This window comes from Chlorocebus sabaeus, chromosome 17, assembly GCF_047675955.1.
Source record: "Chlorocebus sabaeus isolate Y175 chromosome 17, mChlSab1.0.hap1, whole genome shotgun sequence".
Lineage (NCBI taxonomy): Eukaryota > Metazoa > Chordata > Mammalia > Primates > Cercopithecidae > Chlorocebus > Chlorocebus sabaeus.
Window position 1 is genome coordinate 22,594,997 of NC_132920.1, and position 16,691 is coordinate 22,611,687.

Sequence of the window (16,691 nt, forward strand, 5' to 3'; positions counted from 1 at the left end):
CCTTATCCTCATATCCTTCATAGGATAAATTCCTGAGGTAAGAGGGATGTTCAGTATTCAGAAAGGAGGGGTACTGATGAATTGTTTGATCTTCTGAATGAAAATGTGCTCTTGCTCTTTGAAATTATTTTTATTGCTACCTATATTGTGCCTCACAGGCAGCAACAGGTGTACAAAATTGGAAGTACTGTATAAGATAACAGAGAAGGAAATGTAAAAAATATATCTGGAAAGAAACAAAGCAAAATTAACCCATAAGAAATTGTTTATAAATTATGTGAAGTGTCATAATTTCATGGGTTGACTTTGAAAGCAAAGGTGCTAGTTAGCACTTGAGCATGGTTCATATATTATAATAATATTTTCATTATTGCCAGGCTTCTTTCAGAATGTATTGATGAACAATGTATTAGGTTTTGGATATCCTTACTCATTTCTCCCAAATTAGCAGTATCTATTAACTACTTGTAGTAGTTGTAAGTAGTTTACTAAATTTGTTATAATAGACAAAGATTTAACATATATCATGAGAATCACATGCTATTACATGTGGTGGTTTGAAAATCACCTACTTCACTCACTCTCCTCACCTCACTGTGTTCCCTTCACCCTCTCAAAGAGGAGTTGCTATTTTAATTGAGTTCAATATATCTGGACTTTTCTTTGGACAGTTTTATAATGTCACCATACCATGGTGAAAATTTTTTTAAACAAGCAAATGACTGACTGTGGAAACTTGGCATCACTTTCTAAAATGAGGAGGATAACAGAATTTGAGGAAAGTTCTTTCTTCTCTATGGAACCATTTTTTACCCTCATCACATTGCTTCTGCTTATCCACCACACCTTTGGCCAGATTTAAAGACATAAATTAGGCCCAATTTATAGTTGGGGGTTAAATTGTCACAAAGTATTATACGTGAATGAAGCTCTATCGTTTTTGTTTCTTGCTTCAATGTCATAAGTAGACATGACAGCCCCACTCTCTGTCCCTTTCAATCTCTTACTTACATTATAAAAAGAACAAATAGAGTTGGCCACTTTTGCAGCATGGTGAGCTACCTTGACTTCACACCATTGCGTTCATATATTGGATTTCTCATTAATTTGGGCTCAGCAGCTTGTTAGGGGGGAAATGAGAACTTAAACTTAAGGCCAAAGAAGGGCATTTCCTTTCCTCTAAATTAATCACTTCAATCCAGATTTATTTTAGGGTTTAATTAGGAGTTATGGACAGTTGAATAATTATAATAACGTGGTAATTAAACTTCTGATTTGTTACTTTCTCATGTTTGTGTGGCTCCTTTTGAAATCGCATATCTTAGGAATGATGGGAACTTGTAGGAATGATGGGACCATAATCAATCACGTGCTGTAACTCAGTACAGTAAAGAACCTCAACTTAATTCCTAATATTTTGATTATTGTCTATTTTTCAGCAGATTAAATTTAATTATTCACTTTCAGACCTCTAGAAAGATGATAGAAATATACAATTCTTTCCCAAATTTGGCCACTGGTGAACTCTAAGAAAAGTTGTATTAGCGGATGTTATTTGTATAATTTGTTTTCTGAAGTATCAACGCATATATTTTCCCCAACTGCATTATAAGCACCTTAAAGAGAAAAATGACATATTATTCAAAATTTTGAACCCTAACACAATGTACGGCACCTAGGCAGTAGTCAGTAAATATTTGCTGAGTATAATAGATAACTGTGCTATGTTAGTTGTCAAAAGGGCTAATTTTCTACCTATAATTTTGTGTTTCTCTCCATTTTTCACATTTTAGGAAAACAGTGGGGGAGTTATTTATAGATTTTACATTTGACCTTTCCAAGTGAATTAAAAAAACTGTAGATTATTCGTGCATTTGATTTAGAAATTTATAATTACATTCTCATGCAAGAGAGCCTGGAAATAGCAAAACACTGCTCTTAGAGGCTGTCAGTCAGCTCATCCTATCTATCATCCTATCCCATATATTGTTGAATGAATAAATATGTAATTGAATTTGTTGCATTAAGAGCTAAATAACAATTTTATTTGGTTTACAGTTTTAGAGAGGTTCAGTTTACTTAGCAATATATGTAGAAAAAACCTGTCAGGGTATTTTGTATACAGAACATAAGGGAAAGGGATTACTATTATCTTTCTCATTTTTGTACATTTTCTATCTTTTTAGAACTTCCACAGTTCTCCATTGCTGTTGGACAGTAGAAGGCCAGTGATTTTTCTTTTGTGCATCTATTTTTTTTTTGCTCTGGTGAGCTTAGACATGACCAATAGAAATGTATTCATAGAGGGCAGTTATCTCCAATATTAAAATTTTATAAAGAGCTTGCCTCTGTGAAATTTTATATTTGAAAAGCTTGTAGTAAGATAAACAGTTCTGTTTCAGGCCACTCATGACTCTATCAAATGAGACTGATATAGCAAAAAGATAAAGTAAAATTAAATAATATTTGACTTGGCACGTTGTACAGATTATTTTCTCTACTAAAACGCCATAGGTACTGAAAATTTGTAGCCTTTGAATATCGAAAATTATGTCTTTTTGTGACTCCATTCAAATCCTAGAACATAACTACTCTGATGGTTAATACTTAGTGTCAACTTGATTGGATTGAAGGATAAAAAGTATTGATCCTGGGTGTGTCTGTGAGGGTATTGCAAAGGAGATTAACATTTGAGTCAATGGGCTGGGAAAGGCAGACCCACACTTAATTTGGGTGGGTAAAATCTAATCAGCTGCTAGCATGGCTAGAATATAAGCAGGCAGAAAAATGTGAAAAGAGAGACTGGACAAGCCTCCCAGCCTACATCCTTCTCCCATGCTGGATGCTTCCTGCCCTCAAACACTGGACAAATTCTTCAGTTTTGGAACTCGGACTGGCTCTTCTTGCCCCTCAGCCTGCAGATGGCCTACTGTGGGACCTTGTGATCATGTGAGTTAATACTTAATAAATTCCCATATATATATATATATATATATATGTATTCTATTAGTTCTGTCCCTCTAGAGAACCCTGACTAATACAACTACCCACCATCTCATAAGTTCTCCAGAACTTCTGGGTGTCAGAATTTTAGAAAGTAATGAGGCTTTTTGTAGAATGCCATGAAATATACATTGTTTGTAATTTCACTGTACTATACACAGTCACAACCACAAAGGCTTATGTGCAGGGCAGTAGAGGAGCCCATGAACCATGAGCCATCTTTTCAGAAGTATGGCACTGTGAGTAAGAGCTCAAATCTGGATTCAGAGGTGAGTTCAAATTCCAATTTTACTACTTACTAAAGGGGGCTCTTAGGAAAGTAGCTCATTCTCTCTCTGGCAGAAATGGCCAATGTTCATCAAAATTTGTAGTATCACCCATTGTGTGGAGATGTTGCTAAGCACAGGCTTCCCCATCATGGATTCAATTTCCTAATCATCTTTGCATCTCTATGGAGCTATGTGACCAGCTCTCACTAACCAAAGGTGAGTAGGAATAAAGTGTGTTATTTCTTGGTTCTCAATGATTAAGAAGTAAGTGTGCCTGCTTTCCTCTTTCTTCCTCTTCCACAGTGACCTTGGAAGCCAAGTGCTGAAGATAGTGGAGCTATGACAATAAAGAGCTTGAGTCTTCAATCCTTACATGGCAGACCATCCACTCAGCACTCTCATCAAACTGTTATGTGTAAGAAAAAGAAATAAATGTATATTTTAGCTGCTAAGATTTCAGGGCTTATCTGTTCTAGCAGCTAGTGTTGCCTTAACTACTGTAGTCATTAAACTTCAGTTTTTCTCAGTGATATAATGAAGGTAAATATATTTATACTTTTTGTATATGTTCAATGATGATGAGTGTTCTAGATGAGCTAATGCATGTAGAGCATGGAAAAGAGAAAGTTCTCAAAAAGAGTTAGAATTAATGTTATGAGGGTTTACTATTTTTATTTTTATATGAGCTCTGTGAATTTTACTAACACCAATGTTTCCTGGAGGATAAGTGGTAACAGATACCAAGGAAGTAAAGATAAATACATGTGGAAAATAATTAACACTGAGAATATATTAATGGTGTCATTTCTTTCCCTATGGGTCAGGAAAAGGTTTCTATTTATTTGGTTTTGCTGAATTCAGCATGCTGCAAGCAACTTTACCTTGAAATTAGGTTGAGCAACCAGTGTAGCTTTGCTCCATACATAAAAATACAGGATCAGAGCACAGTGCCTCCATCCATGCCTCATTCCATCTTCCCATCACTTCTCTTGTTTTAAAATATTCATTTTAGAGAATCTGTTATCTTCAGGTGTTATGTTGGTTGATTTTACTTGCTCATCTTTAAAACAGGAGAGATGACATTCATTGGTAAAACTCCTAGGGAATAGAGGCGCATGATCAGTCACAAGCTTCAGCCTCAGGCACTGCAAAGCATGAAGCAAAAGACAGTATAAAGGGAGATGAGTAAACCAGTGACAGAAATGGTACAGCTGGTGCATCCGGTCATGTAAGGGATATACAAGAAATGAGGACACCGTTCTCAAATCTGCTCAAAATTGCACGCATTTCAATTTATTCCCAGGGCCACGGTCTCAAGTATTCTGAATTTCACTATTCACACTGTCCTTGGTATATTATTTTGTTAGTAAAGCCTTCCTGACTCTTCGAAGAGAAGGGATAATTGTTTTCTCACAAAGAACAGGCTGACATTCAATTGGTATACCTCTCTTCAAACTTTATTCCACATAAAATATCTACACTTTAGTTTATCAAGTACATCGATGTGTTATTTCTATGAAGACACTTTAAGGTTTGTGCCTATATTGGCTGTTGTTATTTTAGACTATTTTTATTTGGTGCAGTATGATATGTGTAAGGTTCTTGTGTTGGTTCCAACCCTGAGAGCGTGCCAACAGACAACATGAGGCGGTGTGAAGCAACACGCTGTTTTAACAAGCGCCTGGGTGCAGGCGGGCTGAGGCCTCAAATGGCATCAGCCCCTACTGAGGACAGGGCAAAGGTTTTATAGTCTCCTATAAACAGGAAGTGTCCTAGTCTGACGTAACTCCTACGTCGTACCCGGATGGCCCCTTCCTCCATCTTCAGGGTACCTGTCTTCCGGCCAGGGTAGGTGTCTTCTGCTGGCTTTCTTCTTGCTACTGCTATTTTGCTGGCATACGCTGCTGGCTCAAGTTGCGCCCTGGAACTGGGCCTGAGAAGGGAGGAGTTACTCATCTCCTTAAGCTTTCAGGCCCCGGGGAGACTCTTACAATATGATATTAAGATGGTTACACACTAAGGTGGGGTGATGAAATTGATATAAACAAATAGAGTTAAAAGCTACTTTAGAAATACTATTTACACTTTATGTCCCTTCTTTTTTTAATCCAAGATATAAGTGTTTTTGGAGAAAATAACAGAAAGTAAGATATACATTCTACAGAACAACAAAATATAAGCATTCTCATTCTGTGGGTCCTCATATAGCCTTGTATAGAGAACTAAGTAGTTAATCAATACGATTTTGCTAAATTAAAGTTTGGTGTTGATACATGCAACAAAATCTAACCCCGTGTTTATTTTCAGAGTTCAAATAGGTTTACAGTGTGAGAAGGTTGGATTCAGGTCATTAAAACTGTAGGTGGATATCTCACTAATGTGCTGTATGCCTATTAGTAGAGAAGCTTCTATTGACTGAGCACTTCTATCATGTAAGAGGGTTTTCTGAGCTGCTCAGTCTCTGTCAGTTAATGTCTGGGTGAAGAACTGAGGGCCTCAGGCAAGACCAAGGGCCGTTGAGCCAAATGGCCATTAAATACACCTGACCTGGAGGGTATTAACACTGCAGACATCTCAGGAACGCCAAAAAATCTGCGTAATGAAGTTTCCTTATATTTAAAGGTTCAGTTTGTGTTCCTGTTTTTCCCTTGTAGAGTTTTATTCTTGTGCTAGTATATGACCAATAGAAAACAACACGTGACTTACTCCATTAGGATTTATATATATAAAATATAAATTATATGTAAATCGATAGTTCTATGTAAAAAATACATTATCTAGAAACCTACGGTTATATATACAAATACTTATATACATACAAACTTTATGTATATATTTATGTATATAAATATATGTAAATTTTTATATATAAATATATAAATACTTATATACATACAAACTATTGTCTTAAGTTGTTCAAAACATCTTTTAAATTTAACGTAGGGAAGCAACATCAAAAGTATAATTTAGCAGAGCTTCTAAACAGAACCTAAAGTCCCAAATGTTCCTCTTGATTTGGTGATTTATGACTTGTGTTACTCTAAATAAGTTACTTTGTTCTCTTGGATATTCCGTTTCTTTACTGGTAAAATGAAAAGCATAGTTTTTTTTTTTTTAAATCGTGTCAGTACAGTTGTGAAAATTTAAGAAAATATAAAATAGAGGCTTTTGTATTATTGCACAATTTACACGGTTTATATATTGACTATTATAAGTTCAATAAAAACAAATCTCCATTTTATCAACTAATAATTTTTTCACAGACTTTATCAGCTAATTAAAATGTATGTCCACTTGGTTATATCTTCCCACATACAATATTCAAAATTTAAGTTACTATCCTGACTTCTTTGAAAATACTCACAAATCTTTTTTCTTGAAACATTATATAGATATTATTGCACATGCATATTATTTATATTTATGTTATGATTTTATTAGACATTTAATAGAATTTAAATAAACTACAGTGCTTTGGAAAATTTCTGTTTCTTCAGAAAACTGGGGAAACCTCCCTGAGAACGCTGCATTCGTAATAAATTATTGATTTTTCCTTCCCCGAGAAGAGAAATGAATACATAGTTTGAGGAACATCCTTTCCATTGGATAATCTTTACCTTTCTACTTGTTCTCTTCCAAGTATTCTAGGTAGTAGGCTCTTAGACACGACCTTGTCGTCAACAAATGATGTTATTCCATGTGTGAATATGCTCCAGATTCCTCTCTCTAGCTATTACAATGTGATTTTCTCACGTTTTAAGGCAAAGGGACTTTTTGAATGTGTTCAGACACATTTGCCCTATTCAGAGGACAGAAATTGTTGAGCTTGAGGGAAATCTTTATTTTTCCCATAGCCTGCCCAATCCAAAAATGTTCAGCTGCAGATTCTGGCCTCTCCACACTTAATTCACAAGCCCAGAAGTGCAAATGCTTCTTTAACAAGGGAATGTGACCCTGCTGCTAAACTGAAATATGAGAACATTTCTACTCTTTTTATAATTTTCTTGGTTAGTTTGTATTTATGCCCTCAGTGTCTGTTTTTTTGTGTGTTTGTTTTTGAGATGGAGTCCCACTCTTTTTGCCCAGGCTGGAGTGCAGTGGCACGACCTCGGCTGACTGCAACTTCTGCCTCCCGGGTTCAGGCGATTCTCCTGCCTCAGCCCCCCAAATAGAGTAGCTGGGATTACAGGCGCCCGCCACCACCCTCAACTAATTTTTGTATTTTTAGTAGAGACAGGGTTTCACCATGTTGGCCAGGATGGTCTCAAACTCCTTACCTCAGGTAATCCGGCCCGCCTCAGTCTCCCAAAGTGCTGAGATTACAGGCGTGGGTCACTGCACTTGGCCGGCCGTCAGTGTTTTTATTTCAGATATTTATTAAGACATTTTGGTTAATTATTCTATAGCTAAATAAATCCTCCTTTAATTTGCCCATCACTGTTAACTTAAACAGTTTTTCTTTTCCCCTTAATAAATGATAGCTTTCTTTCATCTTTGGTCATATTTGGTGTTCAAGCCTGTTTTCCATAATATTGATAAAAGTGGGTAAAATGCAGAGATGCTGCAGGTTTAATTTAGTTTGGCTTTAAGAGTAAGAGTAAGGGGCGGAAGAGGGTTCAAAGCTTTTCACTTTACAGTACTGCTTTGTAAAATGGACCTTGCCTGTCATGCAATGTCATAATGGCATGATTGGCCTACTTTTGTTTTCCTATAGACATGGCAGGAGAAATGATTGAGAGCTTTTCCAGTTCGGCATGGAAACAAAGCAAAGCAATTTCAGTGTGGTAACAAGACTAAGGAGGAAGCAGATGCTGTGCAGGCACCAGTACCAGAGCCAAGGGATGAAGAACTTCTCCGTAAGATGTCCCTTTATTGCTCCATAAGCTATTATGGGCTGCATCTCCCCAAGCATGGCAGCTCACCACTGTGGAAACCTAAACAGAATGACACTCAGTGTTGAATGGCAAGGCCTCCGGTCATAAATAAGATAAACCGAAAGACATTTGATGGTTATCACAGAAATGGACTTTCCTTACTTGGAATTTTCCTGCCTAAACATCCACAGGGAAGAGCTACATGTTGGGATTTCATAATTCATTTCAAGCATTTTGTTTGCAAATCTCAAAGCTTGATTTTTTTTCTAAGTTTGTAGGTACTTCAATATTTGTATTTCCATTTCAGATTTTTAAAATTCATTGCTTTAAAGAACTACATCTGAAGAGCAATGTTTAGCTCTTTATTTATTATTGTATTTTATTTATCTAAAGACCAATATGTTGCTTCCTACTGATAATGTCAGGTGAATATTATTATAAAGTTTAATGAGCTTCCTCAGAAGTGAGCTCTGTGGAATAGATGCACCTTCCCTTCTTGTGTGACCATTTGAGATGGAACAGACCAGAGGATTTTCCATCCCGTTACTAGAATATGTTTCTGTGACAAAGTTCTAGCAAGTTTTAGTCTGTGATCCATTTTAAGGGAAATTCTCCTGTCTGTTTTTTTTTCCAATTATGTCTTTTAGTTTATATTTTCCAGATCTTATTCCATTTGAGTGAAATATGAATAATTGAAGAGATGTGGTATCAAAGCTCATTAAACAAAACTTTTCTGGTAACATGCTTCATCCTATCTAGTTATTTGAATTCAGATAAACTTAAAGGAAAAGAACAAAGCAAAGCTATAAAGAAAATTGGAAGTTATTCATTGCCATTCATCATAAACAAGCTCAGAGGCTGGGATATTGGGCATGATGATAATGAAACTGCAGGAAATTGAGCACACTCCAATGTTGGTGAGGACGGTCCATCCATTCTGCGTATGTCTGCATCTTTGGGACTTAGAGTCTGGCAAGTAGAAGAGGGATTTCATCTTGTTGGAAAATATAAGTTGGAAAATCAACCCACATGAAATTGCAGAAGCTGAGGGGTGAGTGTTCTATAAACTGTCTAATTCTTTCTTTGCTTTTAGCTAGACTGCATTACATGATTGTATGTGTTCATTATTTTGGGATACTTTCTGAAGAGTAGCTAGAATTGTAAAGACACTACTAAGGTGATAATTTAAAAACTATGCTGGCATTCGTATCAATTAAAAACAACTCAAATTAGGTAGAAGGCTTGGCCCAACTTTCTATTTTTTTGCTGAAATTGGTTATTTAATTTCATTTTTGTTAGTTGAATATGTTTGGGTTTCTCTGTGGTGCATCTAATAAGATTTTGTGTCTACATTTTGAGGTTTTATGGCCTTTCTCCTCTCAGTATTTCAGTGTGTTTGTGGTTGCTGCTCATGTTTAACCTGCTACTCTTAACTTTTAGTCATGGGAATTTTTGAGTTCAGGCATCTGCATCTATTTAAATATCAAAACTCTGGGAAGCTTCTCTGATAACCAAATCACAGTTATCCATGCACTTGCTCTGAACAGCAGTTGAAGTTAGGTGATATTTTATTTAGTGATCCTTATATAGCATTTATTATTTATTAAGCTCTGTTTTTGGTTTTTTACAAGTGTTAGTTTATTTAATCTGCATAACAAAGTCGTTAGAAGATATTATTTATATTCATAATTTTCAGATGAGGTAATTTAGGTGCTGAGAAGTTTAAGCACTTGTTCACATTCACACAAGAGCAAGTGTTAGAGTAAGGATTTCAGCTTAACCGGGATAGTTCTGGGGGGTACTGGGTTGACCACTACACCAATGCCTATTAACCTTGATTTGCTGACCATCATGATAATTATGAAGTCAAAACAAGGAATAAACTTAATAATAGTCAAATAGACTTTAATGAGGAAGTAGGTTTAAAACAAATGGTCAGCAAACACTTTTTGGGCATGTAATATACACCAAGCAATATACCTCCCAGCAGACTGGTGTTGAATGGCAAAGCTAGGTCCTCAGGAAGAGCGGGGGTCCAGGAATGGACCAGGTGGAATTAACCATATTAAATCCTATATTTAAAATTACTCTGTTAGCTGTATTTTGTTGATTAGCCATCAATACAAGAAATATGGATCTAATCTTTCCAAATTATAATTTGGGAGAATTTTATAAGAAGTGCCACTCTCATTTTGATTCTGGCAGCATTAGTAACTGAGGCTTTAGAAATGAATTGAGATTCCAATGCTATAAAATAGCACTCTCAAATGTTTTGGTCTCAGGATTTCTTTACATGCTAGGAAATTTTTGAGAATCACCCCCTCCCCCCAAAAAAGAAAGCTTTTGTTAATGTGGGTCGTATCTCTCAATATTTATATTAGAAATTAAAATAGAAAAATTTAAAACTATTTAATTACTAATTCACTTTAAAGTGACAGTAATAATCCCATTGCATCTTGACACGAATGGCATATTTTAATAAGAAATAACTATCTTTTTCAAAACAACAAAAAAATGAGTGACATTTGCTATGGTTTGGATATAATTTGTTTGTCTCCACCAAAACTCATGTTGAAATTGGATCCTCAATGTGCCAGTGTTGGGAAGTGGGGCCTAGTGGGAGGTATTTGGGTTATGGAGGTGGATCCCCCATGAATGGCTCTGTGCTCTTCTGGTGGTAGTGCGTTCTCAGTCTTTTTTTTTTTTTTTTTTTTTTTTTTTTTTTAAACACAGGGTCTCACTCTCTCACCCAACCTGGAGCATAGGGGTACAATCATAGCTCACTGCAACCCTGAACTCCTGGGCTCAAAGGATCCTTCTGGTTCATCCTCTTGAGTAGCTCAGATTACAGGCATACACCACCACGCCTGGCTAAGTTCTCAATCTTGAAAGATTGAATTAGTTCTCATGGGAAGGAATTAGTTCCTGTGATAGTGGGTTTTTATAAAGCCAGGATGCCCTTAGGTTTTCTCCTCTTCATACATGTCTACTTTCCCATTGCCCTTCTTCACCATGTTGTGATGTGCCATGAAAGTCCTGTCCAGAAGCCAGGGCCATGCCCTCGAACTCCTCAGCCTGTGGAACCATGAGCTAAATCAACTTCCTTTAAAATAAATTTTTAGGTATTCTGCTGTAAGCAACACAAAATGTACTAATACAGCATTGTTTTAAATTTTTAGAAATTTCTTTATTGTGTGGCTTAATAGAAAGCTAGATTCTTAGATTTACTTCTCTAAACATTCTGTTATAATGTTACACGTTAAAACCCCTCTGAAAAACTCTGTTGTACGCTTGTGAGAGAATGAGAGTGAAACAGAGAAATTAGCATCTTGGTTTATTATAAAAATAGTTTGGATCTTCTCGAACCTTTAAAGAGTCTTAGGAAACCCTGTGGTTCTCTGGCCATGCTTTGAGAACCACTGCCACAGGATAAATCCACTGCCAAATTCATCTTTTGTTATGCTATGTGTTTTAGCCTGTTTTCATCTACTACTATCTGAATTTGAGCTTCAGCAATTCAATGTTATTGATTATGATTTTCTCTTTTTTTTGAGACAAAGTTTTGCTCTTGTTGCCCAGGCTGGAGTGCAGCTGTACGATCTTGGCTCACTGCCAACCTCTGCCTCCCGGGTTCAAGAGATTCTCCTGCCTCAGCCTCCTCAGTAGCTGGGATTACAGGCACACACCACCACACCTGGCTAATTTTTGCATTTTTGGTAGAGACGGGGTATCACCATGTTGACCAAACTGGTATTGAACTCCTTACTTCAGGCGACCTGCCCACCTTGGCCTCCCAAAGTGCTGAGATTACAGATGTGAGCCACCGCGCCTGGTTGATTATGATTTTCAAATACTAGGTGACTCCTTCCTAGCAGTGGTATATTTTATGTATGTTATGTCCATGAATTTTTAAAAATTTAAATGAAAGCACATGACAGTTTCAAGTACTCCAACACTTGAGAAGCTACAATATGGTATATACAGTACACACAAGGTGATTTGAGCATCAGATAAATTGAGACCAGCAGATAGAAAGAGTTAGATGTATATGTAACTATATCTAGGCATCTATGTTTGGCTTAATAAAAACACACAATGTTTCTTATGTATTGTCTTGTAATGGAAATTAACAGTTTAATACTTTTCTATTAACCTATCTACCTGGACTCAGTTTGTTTTTGTTTTTTAAGTAATCTGCAGAGGTGGGTATATTGATCAAATTAGTAATGACAACACTAGTCTTGCACAGTTTTGAAAATAGTGCCTAGGTTGGAATAGCCATTGAAATAGTAGATATTTATATTTTTTGCAATGCTTTTAAATGTGTTAATTATTAATACTCATTTGACTAGTTTACTTTATTGTGGCTGAAATGCAGGCTCACAAGTAGTAAGAGGCACTTACTGTTTCTAAGTTCTATTATGGGATGTGAAGGTCCTTTAGTTTTCCCAGGGTCTGATAGGCATGGCGGCTTTTAATTTCACATGGGATGCTTACAAATTGCCTTCTATTTACACATAGCTTTTGAAGTAATTATTTTCCTTTTTAGTGTCCACATCTGTCAAGCGAAGAGCCTTTTTAGTACAAATTGTGATTTAAAGAGAATAATTGTTTCAGATGAGTAGTGAAAAATGTTCAAATTGACATTTTGAAGGAAAACACAACAAACAAAAGAAATTAATTTTATTTCAAGAAAAGAGAAAAAGTTTTTTCCCATAACGTAGTAAACATTTTGACAAAAAAAATAGCAAGTATGAGTACATGCGTGTGTGTGCATGTGTGTGTGCATGTGTGCCCTTTCAAGAGAAGCTGACACTAAAATGATGCTTCAGATGCCAGAGTGAAGAGGTTTCCAGTTGAAACATTTAATTATTACCCAAATAGGGTAGAGAAACAAAGTCTAACTTCTTTCCTGTATTTGGAAGTGCTTGGTGTGGATAAGAAGTCTGAGTGGCAGCTGCAACTGCCAAGCAACCTCACACAATGGGAGTATTCTGCTTCTCAGTTACAGAAGGGGACTTTAAGGCCTTCTCCCACATTTGAAGGCGAGGAGTCCTCTTCTTCTTTGGCATCTTCCATTAGCAGTTTTAAGAGAGTTTGTTACCCATTTTCAAAAGTATGTTCCTAAAGATGGTGAATACTGAAGAATGACTTAAAATGTGTATACATATACATTAACATAGAGCAAACTATAACAAAGTAGGGTAAATAAATGCATTTTAATTAGACTTTTTCTTTTTTTCTTCTTTTTTTGATCAAGTGCATTTTTTTCTGTTTTTTTGTTGTTGTTGTTGTTTGTTTGTTTGTTATTACTTTTGCTTTTGCTTTTGAGACAGGGTCTCATTCTCTCACCCAGGCTGGAGTGCAGTGTCGTGATCTCGGCTCACTGCAGCCTGGACCTCCCGGGCTCAGCTGATCCTCCCAACTCAGGCTCCTAAGTAGCTGGGACTGCAGATACATGCCACCACACCTGGATAATTTTTTGTATTTTTGGTAGAGATGAGGTTTCACTATGTTGCCCAGGGTAGTCTCAAACTCCCAAGCTCAAATGGTCCACCTGCCTCGGCCTCCTAAAATGCTGGAATTATAGGCATGAGGCACCATGCCTGGCCTATTTCCTGTGTTTAAACATGGATCTGAAGCTTCTGTAGTCTGAAGTTTTTCTCTAAAATTAGCAGTGGGTTTGCACTTGTAGAAATAAATCCCTTACCAGACAATTGCTAAAATGCAATATTTATTAATTAAGTCAAATTGTGCTCCAAAGTAGATGTTAACTATTCTCTGTTGATGAGTTGGAACACAATGTGAGCTTGAGTCATTCATTCTGGCCAATGAATAGCAATCAATTATGGAAACCAAATCAATCACACAGCAGACCACACCAATGGTTAGGATGGTCAGAATGAAGAAAGAGGCAATGATGCGGTTGATTTCATATGTATAAACATAGTCAAAAGTAGTAAGGAACTCTACCATGCATTGGGATACAATACATAGATCCCGATGCGAAGTATAGTTTGTAAAAATAGTATTTCTACTTGAGTTTTGGAGTTAGATTTTTACACAAACATTCTAACCTGACAAGGAATCATATCTGAAAGCTGATATAAAAAGGAGTCCCTAAACTAATGAGAACTGTCAAAGTGAGGCAAATACCTACTTTTGCTTATTTTGAAACTTTATTATGAACTAATGATTTTTTTTTTTTAATTGAGGCAGAGTTTCACTCTTGTCACGCAGGCTGGAGTGCAATGGTGCGATCTCAGCTCACTGCAACCTTCGCCTCCTGGGTTCAAGTGATTCTCCTGCCTCAGCCTCTGGAGTAGCTGGCATTACAGGCATGTGCCACCATGCCTGGCTAATTTTGCATTTTTAGTAGAGACGGGGTTTCTCCATGTTGGTGAGGCTGGTCTCAAACTCTCGACCTCAGGTGATCCACCCACCTTGGCCTCCCAAAGTGCTGAGATTACAGGCGTGAGCCACTGCACTCGGCCAGTAATGATGTTTTGTAATGTAACATCTGAGTTGGGCATACATATAAAATTATAAAATACTTTTATTAATCAAAGAATACATTTATATATCATTGCTTTCCACTCTAACCAAAACTGTAACAATGCCCCAGAAGTCTCCAAAGAGGAACACAGTGGAGAGATTCTTGAGGAGGTAAAATCAAATCATTTATTATTCAGAAGGGTGGCAGATTTACCAATATGGAAGTTTCTGTCCCAAAATGTACATTCTTTTGTAGCACTTGTTCTAATGTTTAAATTTTTCTATTGCTTATAGTAAGTTAACTGTTGTCACCTAAGATTTGAAGAACTCACCTTCAGATATTTTGGTTTCTCCAAGTAAAATTATGCCATGATACAGAACATTAGGTTTTCTCTTACATTCTTATGATTTTGAATTTATTTTAGGTTTCACTGATGGAAAAATGGAGAAGATTTGATGAAACAGCAAGTCCTTAAGAGTGGGAGCCAGAAGTTTAAGTTGTAACAGGTTTCAGATGTGATTCAGAACTTAGAGGATAACTAACTGCAGAAAAATTCTTTGGAAGATAATGATTAGAGAAAAATTCTGGGTCAAAGGCAGCTATTGTGGTGCATGGTTATTCAGACTTCAAATTTGAAAAGAAATCATTGTTTCACAGACCGAAAGATGAGCCACTGGTATCTGTCATCAGCAAACAGGAAAAATGAAGAAGTACATTTCTTCTATAGGTTGCAACACACAGTACAAATATACCATTAGAATACCTAAAATGCAAGATGAATCGGTTCTGTGAATTGAAACTTTGATTTTGTTCTTGAGCCAGTACAGTTTACAGAGTTCTATGAGGAAGGACGTCTGTAAAATATCTTACAATATGTTGTCTCCTATTTTGAGAGAAAGGGAAAGTATCTCTGCACTGTGAATATACCCTTTGTGTTATTAACTGTGAGGACATGACAAGGCTAAACAATTGCTTCTTTCTTCTGTCAAAGTTTCGTTTGCTTTGGTTAGTGCCATTGCTGGAGAGAATTAAACAAGTTTCCACGTTTTAGGCTTCCTGACATTTTTTGATGTTCCACGTAACTGCAACGGAATAACTTGATGAAACAAATCAAGGCAGCTGTGCTCTGATCCTTAGTTGCCTTCCAAGGATAAGATGACACATTTGATAAACACATTTCCTTTAACGCCAAGTTCTCCAGGTCAGGCAGGCATATCATATAGATGAAACTGATCTGAGCCTTCATACTGAGGGAGAAGAGAGTTGGAGATGAAGGTAAACCAGGATCCCGGTTTTAACCCTGCAACACACCAGTCTCCTGAACTTGAGTATTTGTAAGTATTGCATCTGAGATTGGCTTTGCCCATGACTTTCCAAACATTGATATTTGATGGGACCTGACCCTTAAATAATCCCAAGTCAGAGAAAAACAATTTTGTGGAATAGTTGCACAGAGCATTTGCTCACTTAGTTCTGTTGCCCAGGAGCCCAAGTGGTGGAGGGAGGAGAATGTGGATTCTGGAATTAGGAAGACTTGGGTTCAGTTTCACCTTCTACCATTTAACAACTGCTGAGGTTAGTTTCCTATACTCTTTGAGTCCCAGACCCTTATCTCTAAAATTGAGGATAATAATATCTACCTCACAGAATTGTTAAGAATGCTAATTGAGATTAAGTGTGTAAAGTACATGGCACGAAACGCTCAAGAAATATTAGTACTATTTAATTTAGCCTAAGGGTCTTGCTAGGATTTTAGAGATGCTTTCCTGCCTCTTATTGGCTCTATTGTTTACATAATTATCTCTTTATTTTTCCTTTTCTCTAAAATTTTATTAATATTTCAGTAAATCTTTCTTATATTGAGAACAATTTCTTATATAAAGTGGAACATATTGGGGGGAACTTTTCAGTAGCCATCTCATAGGCTAAAGAAACAAAGAAACAAAAAAGATAGATGTTTTACATGTTTTTATTCTGTTGATGAGCCCCTGAGAAGATTGTTCCAGGTTCTGACACAGTCTCATCCAGGACCAAGATGGTTTTCTTCAC

The 16,691-nt window shown here is 36.6% G+C and overlaps 1 long non-coding RNA gene across 1 annotated transcript in view; it reads right to left on the minus strand.

Moving 5' to 3' along the window:
• Positions 1 to 4,709: 4,709 nt before the first annotated feature.
• The window catches only part of LOC119626801 (uncharacterized), a 75,146-nt gene continuing 63,164 nt past the window's right edge, over positions 4,710 to 16,691 (minus strand). Inside the window, exon 3 of the long non-coding RNA XR_005242972.2 lies at positions 4,710 to 5,205. This is a non-coding gene — a long non-coding RNA (uncharacterized lncRNA). The remainder of the gene's footprint in view (positions 5,206 to 16,691) is intronic.